The sequence below is a fragment of the Nematostella vectensis genome, chromosome 6 (genome assembly GCF_932526225.1).
Source record: "Nematostella vectensis chromosome 6, jaNemVect1.1, whole genome shotgun sequence".
NCBI classification, from domain to species: Eukaryota; Metazoa; Cnidaria; class Anthozoa; order Actiniaria; family Edwardsiidae; genus Nematostella; species Nematostella vectensis.
In genome coordinates, this window is record NC_064039.1 from 15,772,735 (window position 1) to 15,785,800 (window position 13,066).

At 39.8% G+C, this 13,066-nt stretch overlaps 1 long non-coding RNA gene across 1 annotated transcript; it reads right to left on the reverse strand.

The window, feature by feature from the left end:
- Positions 1 to 9,680: 9,680 nt before the first annotated feature.
- On the reverse strand, positions 9,681 to 11,946 carry LOC125567976. Its single transcript, XR_007311960.1, has 3 exons — positions 10,736 to 11,946; positions 10,077 to 10,216; positions 9,681 to 9,903 (listed from the first exon to the last, which is right to left on the reverse strand). It is a non-coding gene; the product is annotated as an uncharacterized LOC125567976 (long non-coding RNA).
- Positions 11,947 to 13,066: the final 1,120 nt, after the last annotated feature.

Below are 13,066 nucleotides of genomic sequence, written 5' to 3' on the forward strand. Positions count from 1 at the left end.
CAAACAATCATGGGCAACATAGAAAGAATGCTCAAAGATCCAGGGGACTGTGCAGGCAGGTTTTCATGACCATTATTTTGGGCATGCCAGTAAATGAGTACTTGGTGGCGACCTTTTCACTTTAAAATTGCAGCTTGCGTTCGTACACTCGGTCTCTCTGTTCTCCCTCAAATCCGTCGTCGCGCCAAATTCTTCGCGGCATTCGGGACACTTTCTATTGACCCTTTTGGCACAAGTACTGCAGCATGAATGTCCGCAATTGGGCATTACCACCGGCACAAGCTAACAGTGCCAAGAAGGACGGAAATAGTCTGTTAAACTTCCATAAAAATGAATAGAGTCAATAATTGGTTTGAAATCTGACTAACCACACATTACAGATAAAGTTATCAGGGGCATCTCCGGTAATAATATATATATCCTTTGTTTTGATCATAAATGTCTTATGAGTGTAGCGAAGTGTCGGCCCATTATGACGTATTAGATAATTTTGACATCTAGGCTGGATTATTGCTATTGGTGTGTTTTACAAAGTATATGCTTGACAAAGTAGAAATGATTCCACCTTTTCAGTCCGTTTTCACTCTACTCATCCTGCTTTCTTGCCTCTTCAAAGCAGGTAAGGACTGGATTTAATTCCTTAAAAATCATAATTGCCTTTTGTTTTCGGTTTGCTTTAATTTGCTTGTCTTCAATTTTTATTTCTATTTGGGATCCAACTTGGGTTCTCAATCTTTGGGTGGATCTTATTATCATATACTCGGTTTTGGCTATATTTAAACTTAGGTTGTTTGCAGTTAGCCAAGAACTAATTTTTTCAATGATTTCATGTCAAACCTTCATTTTCGAGGTTCTGTACTGGTCGCAAATCTCTTGACCACCAAAATTGCAACCGATTGGCGTCAGGCGATGATTCCCTGTCATTGCAGCTTTGTAGCATGTGATGCTGAAAAAAAATATGTAAAACATTATGTAATTAAAGTATTTATTGAAATTGTGTGCAATATCTGGTAATATTCTTAGGATAAGTGATACCATGGAACATGCTCTAACATACCTGTCAACTCTCCTGGTTTTTAGCCTTCATCTCCCGGCAAAAAAAAATTCTTTAAATTTACTATAATCTCCCCGAAAATTTATCAAGAATTTCTAAAACAGTTCATGTATTTAAAGGCAATTGAATTGAATTACCGAGTAGATTGTCCTAAACAGCAACAAAGTGTAATAGCCAAGCCAAGTCAAGACCCAGAGCATTGATTTAGGGCGTACTTTTCTCAAGCCGTGCGGTTAGTTTAGTTATCGCCTATACTATACACTTAGATCTGTAGCTATCACGTTAAATTAATAAATGTAGTAATGTCATGAATTTGACAGACACCGTGTTTTTGGGCGTCAGTTTTTCGGCGTTCTGAAGTTTAGCCTTTCTTTCTTCATCGTGGATCCGACATTTACACTTTCTGCTCAAACATGGAAAACCTTTTGAAAGGAAAGCTTTTGGTAAATAACTCTTAAAAAAAAAATTAACAAAACCAGAGGAGTAACCAAAGAAAAATGCAATCACACAACCTAAATAGTTACAGAATATGCAATATGTTCAATAATCATTTTGATTTTGAAGGTCTTTTGAGGACCCTCTATATATGATTCAAGATCCTTTAGTGACTCTCTTTTGCCCAACATCTGGCCTTCCTTGATAAGACCATCTGCCATGAAGATGTGATTTCTATCTTCGTCCGCGTCATCGAGGAAAATAAGCCTGCTGATAAATGAAACAGATAATAGTTTTTTTTTCTGGTTAAACAAAACTAGAGAACGTTTGCAAGCACCTATATCCTTCCTGTGATTTTTACCTGATGTTGACATTAAGAGGGGGCACGGAGAACTGGAGCCGTGCATAAAGTTTGTATGGCCTCGCAAACAGCACCAGCCTTCATTTCTCCCCGGCTTCACTTCTGTATGTCGGGCTTGTGTGGGGTTGTCCCGACCTTGCTGAGGCCGCTTTCTCTTTAAACGACTCTGTTCACCAGAGATAAGTCTCTATCCTCAGAGACATTTTTTCTACGTTCGCAATGCTCTTCATAAAAAAAAAAGGATTATTAACTTTATTTTATCAAACAATCATAAGCAAAATAAAAAGAATGCTCAAAGATCCAGGGGACTGTGTAGGCAGGTTTTCGTGACCATTTTTTGTGGGCATGCCAGTAAATGAGTACTTAGTGCCGACCTTTTCACTTTAAAATTGCAGCTTGCGTTCGTACACTCGGCTTCCTCTCTGGGCAGAGATGATCGATAACAAACCCAAGCTCTCCCTCAAATCCACCTTTGCGCTAATACTTCGCGGCATTCGGGACACTTTCTATTGACCCTTTTGGCACAAGTACTGCAGCATGAATGTCCGCAAGTGGGCATTACCAATGCGTGCGGTTAGTTTAGTTTTCGCCTTATACTATACACTTAGATCTGTAGCTATCACGTTAAATTAATAAGTGGTGTAATGTCATTAATTTGACAGACACCGTGTTTTCGGGCGTCGGGTTTTTAGCCGGTTTTTCGGTGTTCTGAAGTTTAGCCTTTCTTTCTTCATCGTGGATCCGACATTTACGCTTTCTGCTTAAACATGGAAAACCTTTTGAAACGAAAGCTTTTGGTAAACAACTCGAATAAAAGAAATTAACAAAACAAGAGGAGTAACCAGAGAAAAATGCAATCACAGAACCTAAATAGTTACAGGATATGCAATATGTTGAATTAGTCATTTTGATTTTGAAATTCTTTTGAGGACCCTCGACATATGATTCAAGATCCTTTAGTGACTCTTTTTTGCCGAACATATGGCCTTCCTTGATAAGACCATCTGCCGTGAAGATGCGACCTCTATCTTCGTCCGCGTCATCGAGGAAGATAAGCCTGCGGATAAATAAAACAGATAATAGTTTTTTTTTTCTGTTAAACAAAACTAGAGAACGTTTGCAAGCACCTATATCCTTCCTGTGCTTTTTACCTGATGTTGACATTAAGAGGGGGCACGGAGAACTAGAGCCGTGCATAAAGTTTGTATGGCTTTACAAACAGCACCAGCCTTCATTTCTTCCCGGCTTCACTTCTGTATGTCGGGCTTGTAAGGGGTTGTCCCGCCCTTGCTGAGGCCGCTTCCTCTTAAAACGACTCTGTGCACCAGAGAAAAGTCTCTATCTTCAGAGACATATTTTCTACGCTCGCAATGCTATTCATAAAAAGGATTATTAAGTTTATTTTACAAACAATCATGGGCAACATAGAAAGAATGCTGAAAGATCCAGGGGACTGTGCAGGCAGGTTTTCATGACCATTATTCTGGGCATGCCAGTAAATGAGTACTTGGTGCCGACCTTTTCACTTTAAAATTTCAGCTTGCGTTCGTACACTCGGTCTCTCTCTGGGCAGAGATGATCGATAACAAGCCCAAGCTCTCCATTGAATTGACAGCTCTTGCACTCCGCTTGCAAGCGCCTTATCATCCTCTTGAGGGAGATGTTCTCCCTCAAATCCGTCGTCGCGCCAAATTCTTCGCGGTATTCGGGACACTTTCTATTGACCCTTTTGGCACAAGTACTGCAGCATGAATTGCCGCAATTGGGCATTACCAATGCGTGCGGTTAGTTTAGTTTTTGCCGTATACTATACACTTAGATCTGTAGCTATAACGTTAAATTAATAAGTGGTGTAATGTCATAAATTTGACAGACACCGTGTTTTTCGGGCGTCGGATTTTTAGTCGGTTTTTCGGTGTTCTGAAGTTTAGCCTTTCTTTCTTCATCGTGGGTCCGACATTTACTCTTTCTGCTTAAACATGGAAAACCTTTTGAAACGAAAGCTTTTGGTAAACAACTCGAATAAAAGAAATTAACAAAACAAGAGGAGTAACCAAAGAAAAATGCAATCACAGAACCTAAATAGTTACAGGATATGCAATATGTTGAATTAGTCATTTTGATTTTGAAATTCTTTTGAGGACCCTCGACATATGATTCAAGATCCTTTAGTGACTCTCTTTTGCCGAACATATGGCCTTCCTTGATAAGACCATCTGCCGTGAAGATGCGATCTCTATCTTCGTCCGCGTCATCAAGGAAGATAAGCCTGCGGATAAATGAAACAGAAAATAGTTTTTTTTTCGGTTAAACAAAACTAGAGAACGTTTGCAAGCACCTATATCCTTCCTGTGCTTTTTACCTGATGTTGACATTAAGAGGGGGCACGGATAACTGGAGATGTGCATAAAGTTTGTATGGCTTCACAAACAGCACCAGCCTTCATTTCTCCCCGGCTTCACTTCTGTATGTCGGGCTTGTGTGGGGTTGTCCCGACCTTGCTGAGGCCGCTTTCTCTTTAAACGACTCTATTCACCAGAGATAAGTCTCTATCCTCAGAGACATTTTTTCTACGCTCGCAATGCTCTTCATAAAAAAAAAGGATTATTAAGTTTATTTTTTCAAACAATCATAAGCAAAATAAAAAGAATGCTCAAAGATCCAGGGGACTGTGTAGGCAGGTTTTCGTGACCATTTTTTGTGGGCATGCCAGTAAATGAGTACTTAGTGCCGACCTTTTCACTTTAAAATTGCAGCTTGCGTTCGTACACTCGGCTTCCTCTCTGGGCAGAGATGATCGATAACAAACTCAAGCTCTCCCTCAAATCCGCCTTTGCGCCAATACTTCGCGGCATTCGGGACACTTTCTATTGACCCTTTTGGCACAAGTACTGCAGCATGAATGTCCGCAAGTGGGCATTACCAATGCGTGCGGTTAGTTTAGTTTTCGCCTTATACTATACACTTATATCTGTAGCTATCACGTTAAATTAATAAGTGGTGTAATGTCATTAATTTGACAGACACCGTGTTTTCGGGCGTCGGGTTTTTAGCCGGTTTTTCGGTGTTCTGAAGTTTAGCCTTTCTTTCTTCATCGTGGATCCGACATTTACGCTTTCTGCTTAAACATGGAAAACCTTTTGAAACGAAAGCTTTTGGTAAACAACTCGAATAAAAGAAATTAACAAAACAAGAGGAGTAACCAAAGGAAAATGCAATCACAGAACCTAAATAGTTACAGGATATGCAATATGTTGAATTAGTCATTTTGATTTTGAAATTCTTTTGAGGACCCTCGACATATGATTCAAGATCCTTTAGTGACTCTTTTTTGCCGAACATATGGCCTTCCTTGATAAGACCATCTGCCGTGAAGATGCGACCTCTATCTTCGTCCGCGTCATCGAGGAAGATAAGCCTGCGGATAAATAAAACAGATAATAGTTTTTTTTTCTGTTAAACAAAACTAGAGAACGTTTGCAAGCACCTATATCCTTCCTGTGCTTTTTACCTGATGTTGACATTAAGAGGGGGCACGGAGAACTAGAGCCGTGCATAAAGTTTGTATGGCTTTACAAACAGCACCAGCCTTCATTTCTTCCCGGCTTCACTTCTGTATGTCGGGCTTGTAAGGGGTTGTCCCGCCCTTGCTGAGGCCGCTTCCTCTTAAAACGACTCTGTGCACCAGAGAAAAGTCTCTATCTTCAGAGACATATTTTCTACGCTCGCAATGCTCTTCATAAGAAGGACTATTAAGTTTATTTTACAAACAATCATGGGCAACATAGAAAGAATGCTCAAAGATCCAGGGGACTGTGCAGGCAGGTTTTCATGACCATTATTTTGGGCATGCCAGTAAATGAGTACTTGGTGCCGACCTTTTCACTTTAAAATTTCAGCTTGCGTTCGTACACTCGGTCTCTCTCTCTGGGCAGAGATGATCGATAACAAGCCCAAGCTCTCCATTGAATTGACAGCTCTTTTACTCTGCTTGCAAGCGCCTTATCATCCTCTTGAGGGAGATGTTCTCCCTCAAATCCGTCGTCGTGCCAAATTCTTCGCGGTATTCGGGACACTTTCTATTGACCCTTTTGGCACAAGTACTGCAGCATGAATTACCGCAATTGGGCATTACCAATGCGTGCGGTTAGTTTAGTTTTTGCCGTATACTATACACTAAGATCTGTAGCTATAACGTTAAATTAATAAGTGGTGTAATGTCATAAATTTGACAGACACCGTGTTTTTCGGGCGTCGGATTTTTAGTCGGTTTTTCGGTGTTCTGAAGTTTAGCCTTTCTTTCTTCATCGTGGGTCCGACATTTACTCTTTCTGCTTAAACATGGAAAACCTTTTGAAACGAAAGCTTTTGGTAAACAACTCGAATAAAAGAAATTAACAAAACAAGAGGAGTAACCAAAGAAAAATGCAATCACAGAACCTAAATAGTTACAGGATATGCAATATGTTGAATTAGTCATTTTGATTTTGAAATTCTTTTGAGGACCCTCGACATATGATTCAAGATCCTTTAGTGACTCTCTTTTGCCGAACATATGGCCTTCCTTGATAAGACCATCTGCCGTGAAGATGCGATCTCTATCTTCGTCCGCGTCATCGAGGAAGATAAGCCTGCGGATAAATGAAACAGAAAATAGTTTTTTTTTCGGTTAAACAAAACTAGAGAACGTTTGCAAGCACCTATATCCTTCCTGTGCTTTTTACCTGATGTTGACATTAAGAGGGGGCACGGAGAACTGGAGATGTGCATAAAGTTTGTATGGCTTCACAAACAGCACCAGCCTTCATTTCTCCCCGGCTTCACTTCTGTATGTCGGGCTTGTGAGGGGTTGTCCCGCCCTTGCTGAGGCCGCTTTCTGTAAAAACGCCTCTGTGCACCAGAGAAAAGTCTCTATCTTCAGAGACATATTTTCTACGCTCGCAATGTTCTTCATAAGAAGGACTATTAAGTTTATTTTGTCAAACAATTATGGGCAACATAGAAAGAATGCTCAAAGATCCAGGGGACTGTGCGGGCAGGTTTTCGTGACCATTTTTTGTGGGCATGCCAGTAAATGAGTACTTAGTGCCGACCTTTTCACTTTAAAATTGCAGCTTGCGTTCGTACACTCGGCTTCCTCTCTGGGCAGAGATGATCGATAACAAGCCCAAGCTCTCCATTGAATTGACAGCTCTTTTACTCTGCTTGCAAGCGCCTTATCATCCTCTTGAGGGAGATGTTCTCCCTCAAATCCGCCGTCGCGCCAAATTCTTCGCGGCATTCGGGACACTTTCTATTGACCCTTTTGGCACAAGTACTGCAGCATGAATGTCCGCAAGTGGGCATTACCAATGCGTGCGGTTAGTTTAGTTTTCGCCTTATACTATACACTTATATCTGTAGCTATCACGTTAAATTAATAAGTGGTGTAATGTCATAAATTTGACAGACACCGTGTTTTCGGGCGTCGGGTTTTTAGCCGGTTTTTCGGTGTTCTGAAGTTTAGCCTTTCTTTCTTCATCGTGGATCCGACATTTACGCTTTCTGCTTAAACATGGAAAACCTTTTGAAACGAAAGCTTTTGGTGAACAACTCGAATAAAAGAAATTAACAAAACAAGAGGAGTAACCAAAGAAAAATGCAATCACAGAACCTAAATAGTTACAGGATATGCAATATGTTGAATTAGTCATTTTGATTTTGAAATTCTTTTGAGGACCCTCGACATATGATTCAAGATCCTTTAGTGACTCTCTTTTGCCGAACATATGGCCTTCCTTGATAAGACCATCTGCCGTGAAGATGCGACCTCTATCTTCGTCCGCGTCATCGAGGAAGATAAGCCTGCGGATAAATGAAACAGATAATAGTTTTTTTTTTCTGGTTAAACAAAACTAGAGAACGTTTGCAAGCACCTATATCCTTCCTGTGCTTTTTACCTGATGTTGACATTAAGAGGGGACACGGAGAACTAGAGCCGTGCATAAAGTTTGTATGGCTTTACAAACAGCACCAGCCTTCATTTCTCCCCGGCTTCACTTCTGTATGTCGGGCTTGTTAGGGGTTGTCCCGCCCTTGCTTCCTCTTAAAACGACTCTGTGCACCGGAGAAAAGTCTCTATCTTCAGAGACATATTTTCTGCCCTCGCAATGCTCTTCATAAAAAGGATTATTAAGTTTATTTTACAAACAATCATGGGCAACATAGAAAGAATGCTCAAAGATCCAGGGGACTGTGTAGGCAGGTTTTCATGACCATTATTTTGGGCATGCCAGTAAATGAGTACTTAGTGCCGACCTTTTCACTTTAAAATTGCAGCTTGCATTCGTACACTCGGTCTCTCTCTCTGGGCAGAGATGATCGGTAACAAACCCAACCTCTCAATTGAATGGACAGGTCTTGCACTCCGCTTGCAAGCGCCTTATCATCCTCTTGAGGGAGATGTTCTCCCTCAACTCCGCCGTTGCGCCAAATTCTTCGCGGCATTCGGGACACTTTCTATTGACCGTCTTGGCACAAGAACTGCAGCATGAATGTCCGCAATTGGGCATTACCACCGGCACAAGCTAACAGTGCCAAGAAGGACGGAAATAGTCTGTTAACCTTCCATAAAAATGAATAGAGTCAATAAATTGGTTTGAAATCTGACTAACCACACATTACAGATAAAGTTATCTGGAGCATCTTCGGTAATAATATATAAATATATATATAGTAGAATCGTTTGTTTTGATCATAAATGTCTTATGAGTGTAGCGAAGTGTCGGCCCATTATGACGTATTAGATAATTTTGACATCTAGGCTGGATTATTGCCATTGGTGTGTTTCACAAAGTATATGCTTGACAAAGTAGAAATGATTCCACCTTTTCAGTCCGTTTTCACTCTACTCATCCTGCTTTCTTGCCTCTTCAAAGCAGGTAAGGACTGGATTTAATTCCTTAAAAATCATAATTGCCTTTTGTTTTCGGTTTGCTTTAATTTGCTTGTCTTCAATTTTTATTTCTATTTGGGATCCAACTTGGGTTCTCAATCTTTGGGTGGATCTTATTATCATATACTCGGTTTTGGCTATATTTAAACTTAGGTTGTTTGCAGTTAGCCAAGAACTAATTTTTTCAATGGTTTCATGTCAAACCTTCATTTTCGAGGTTCTGTACTGGTCGCAAATGTCTTGACCACCAAAATTGCAACCGATTGGCGTCAGGCGATGATTCCCTGTCATTGCAGCTTTGTAGCATGTGATGCTGAAAAAAAATATGTAAAACATTATGTAATTAAAGTATTTATTGAAATTGTGTGCAATATCTGGTAATATTCTTAGGATAAGTGATACCATGGAACATGCTCTAACATACCTGTCAACTCTCCTGGTTTTTAGCCTTCATCTCCTGGCAAAAAAAATCTTTAAATTTACTATAATCTCCCCGAAAATTTATCAAGAATTTCTAAAACAGTTCATGTATTTAAAGGCAATTGAATTGAATTACCGAGTAGATTGTCCTAAACAGCAACAAAGTGTAATAGCCAAGCCAAGTCAAGACTCAGAGCATTGATTTAGGGCGTACTTTTCTCAAGCCGTGCGGTTAGTTTAGTTATCGCCTATACTATACACTTAGATCTGTAGCTATCACGTTAAATTAATAAATGTAGTAATGTCATGAATTTGACAGACACCGTGTTTTTGGGCGTCAGTTTTTCGGCGTTCTGAAGTTTAGCCTTTCTTTCTTCATCGTGGATCCGACATTTACACTTTCTGCTCAAACATGGAAAACCTTTTGAAAGGAAAGCTTTTGGTAAATAACTCTAAAAAAAATTTAACAAAACCAGAGGAGTAACCAAAGAAAAATGCAATCACAGAACCTAAATAGTTACAGAATATGCAATATGTTCAATAATCATTTTGATTTTGAAGGTCTTTTGAGGACCCTCGACATATGATTCAAGATCCTTTAGTGACTCTCTTTTGCCGAACATCTGGCCTTCCTTGATAAGACCATCTGCCGTGAAGATGTGATTTCTATCTTCGTCCGCGTCATCGAGGAAGATAAGCCTGCGGATAAATGAAACAGATAATAGTCTTTTTCTTCTGGTTAAACAAAACTAGAGAACGTTTGCAAGCACCTATATCCTTCCTGTGCTTTTTACCTGATGTTGACATTAAGAGGGGACACGGAGAACTGGAGCCGTGCATAAAGTTTGTATGGCTTCGCAAACAGCACCAACCTTCATTTCTCCCCGGCTTCACTTCTGTATGTCTGGCTTGTGTGGGGTTGTCCCGACCTTGCTGAGGCCGCTTTCTCTTTAAACGACTCTGAGGATAGATACTTTTCTCCGGTGCACAGAGTCGTAAATATTCTGTTAACCTTCCATAAAAATGAATAGAGTCAATAAATTGGTTTGAAATCTGACTAACCACACATTACAGATAAAGTTATCAGGGGCATCTCCGGTAATAATATATATATCCTTTGTTTTGATCATAAATGTCTTATGAGTGTAGCGAAGTGTCGGCCCATTATGACGTATTAGATAATTTTGACATCTAGGCTGGATTATTGCCATTGGTGTGTTTTACAAAGTATAAGCTTGACAAAGAAGAAATGATTCCACCTTTTCAGTCCGTTTTCGCTCTACTCATCCTGCTTTCTTGCCTCTTCAAAGCAGGTAAGGACTGGATTTAAGGCCTTAAAAATCATAATTGCCTTTTGTTTTCGGTTTGCTTTAATTTGCTTGTCTTCAATTTTTATTTCTATTTGGGATCCAACTTGGGTTCTCAATCTTTGGTTGGATCCTATTATCATATACTCGGTTTTGGCTATATTTAAACTTAGGTTGTTTGCAGTTAGCCAAGAACTAATTTTTTCAATGATTTCATGTCAAACCTTCGTTTTCGAGGTTCTGTACTGGTCGCAAATCTCTTGACCACCAAAATTGCAACCGATTGGCGTCAGGCGATGATTTCCTGTCATTGCAGCTTTGTAGCATGTGATGCTGAAAAAAATATGTAAAACAATATGTAATTAAAGTATTTATTGAAATTGTGTGCAATATCTGGTAATATTCTTAGGATAAGTGATACCATGGAACATGCTCTAACATACCGGTCAACTCTCCTGGTTTTTAGCCTTCATCTTCCCGCAAAAAAAATCTTTAAATTTACTATAATCTATCCGGAAAATTTATCAAGAATTTCTAAAACAGTTCATGTATTTAAAGGCAATTGAATTGAATTACCGAGTAGATTGTCCTAAACAGCAACAAAGTGTAATAGCCAAGCCAAGTCAAGACTCAGAGCATTGATTTAGGGCGTACTTTTCTCAAGCCGTGCGGTTAGTTTAGTTATCGCCAATACTATACACTTAGATGTGTAGCTATCACGTTAAATTAATAAATGTAGTAATGTCATGAATTTGACAGACACCGTGTTTTTGGGCGTCAGTTTTTCGGCGTTCTGAAGTTTAGCCTTTCTTTCTTCATCGTGGATCCGACATTTACACTTTCTGCTCAAACATAGAAAACCTTTTGAAATGGAAGCTTTTGGTAAATAACTCGAAAAAAAATTAACAAAACCAGAGGAGTAACCAAAGAAAAATGCAATCACAGAACCTAAATAGTTACAGAATATGCAATATGTTCAATAATCATTTTGATTTTGAAGGTCTTTTGAGGACCCTCGACATATGATTCAAGATCCTTTAGTGACTCTCTTTTGCCGAACATCTGGCCTTCCTTGATAAGACCATCTGCCGTGAAGATGTGATTTCTATCTTCGTCCGCGTCATCGAGGAAGATAAGCCTGCGGATAAATGAAACAGATAATAGTTTTTTTCTTCTGGTTAAACAAAACTAGAGAACGTTTGCAAGCACCTATATCCTTCCTGTGCTTTTTACCTGATGTTGACATTAAGAGGGGACACGGAGAACTGGAGCCGTGCATAAAGTTTGTATGGCTTCGCAAACAGCACCAGCCTTCATTTCTCCCCGGCTTCACTTCTGTATGTTGGGCTTGTGTGGGGTTGCCCCGACCTTGCTGAGGCCGCTTTCTCTTTAAACGACTCTGTGCACCGGAGAAAAGTCTCTATCCTCAGAGACATTTTTTCTACGCTCGCAATGCTCTTCATAAAAAAAAGGATTATTAAGTTTATTTTATCAAACAATCATAAGCAAAATAAAAAGAACGCTCAAAGATCCAGGCGACTGTGTAGGCAGGTTTTCGTGACCATTTTTTGTGGGCATGCCAGTAAATGAGTACTTAGTGCCGACCTTTTCACTTTAAAATTGCGGCTTGCGTTCGTACACTCGGTCTCTCTCTCTGGGCAGAGAAGATCGATAACAAACCCAAGCTCTCCATTGAGTTGACAGCTCTTGCACTCCGCTTGCAAGCGCCTTATCATCCTCTTGAGGGAGATTTTCTCCCTTATATCCGCCGTCACGCCAAATTCTTCGCGGCATTCGGGACACTTTCTATTGACCCTTTTGGCACAAGTACTGCAGCATGAATGTCCGCAAGTGGGCATTACCAATGCGTGCGGTTAGTTTAGTTTTCGCCTTATACTATACACTTAGATCTGTAGCTATCACGTTAAATTAATAAGTGGTGTAATGTCATAAATTTGACAGACACCGTGTTTTCGGGCGTCGGGTTTTTAGCCGGTTTTTCGGTGTTCTGAAGTTTAGCCTTTCTTTCTTCATCGTGGATCCGACATTTACGCTTTCTGCTTAAACATGGAAAACCTTTTGAAACGAAAGCTTTTGGTAAACAACTCGAACAAAAGAAATTAACAAAACAAGAGGAGTAACCAAAAAAAAATGCAATCACAGAACCTAAATAGTTACAGGATATGCAATATGTTGAATTAGTCATTTTGATTTTGAAATTCTTTTGAGGACCCTCGACAAATGATTCAAGATCCTTTAGTGACTCTCTTTTGCCGAACATATGGCCTTCCTTGATAAGACCATCTGCCGTGAAGATGCGACCTCTATCTTCGTCCGCGTCATCGAGGAAGATAAGCCTGCGGATAAATGAAACAGATAATAGTTTTTTTTCGATTAAACAAAACTAGAGAACGTTTGCAAGCACTTATATCCTTCCTGTGCTTTTTACCTTTATAGTATTTGTAGAAGCTACTTTACTAAATATGAATAAAACAGTGTATCCAGTTAAAGCACTTTTGGAAAACAACATATGTCGTGAACCCAAGCTTTCCAGT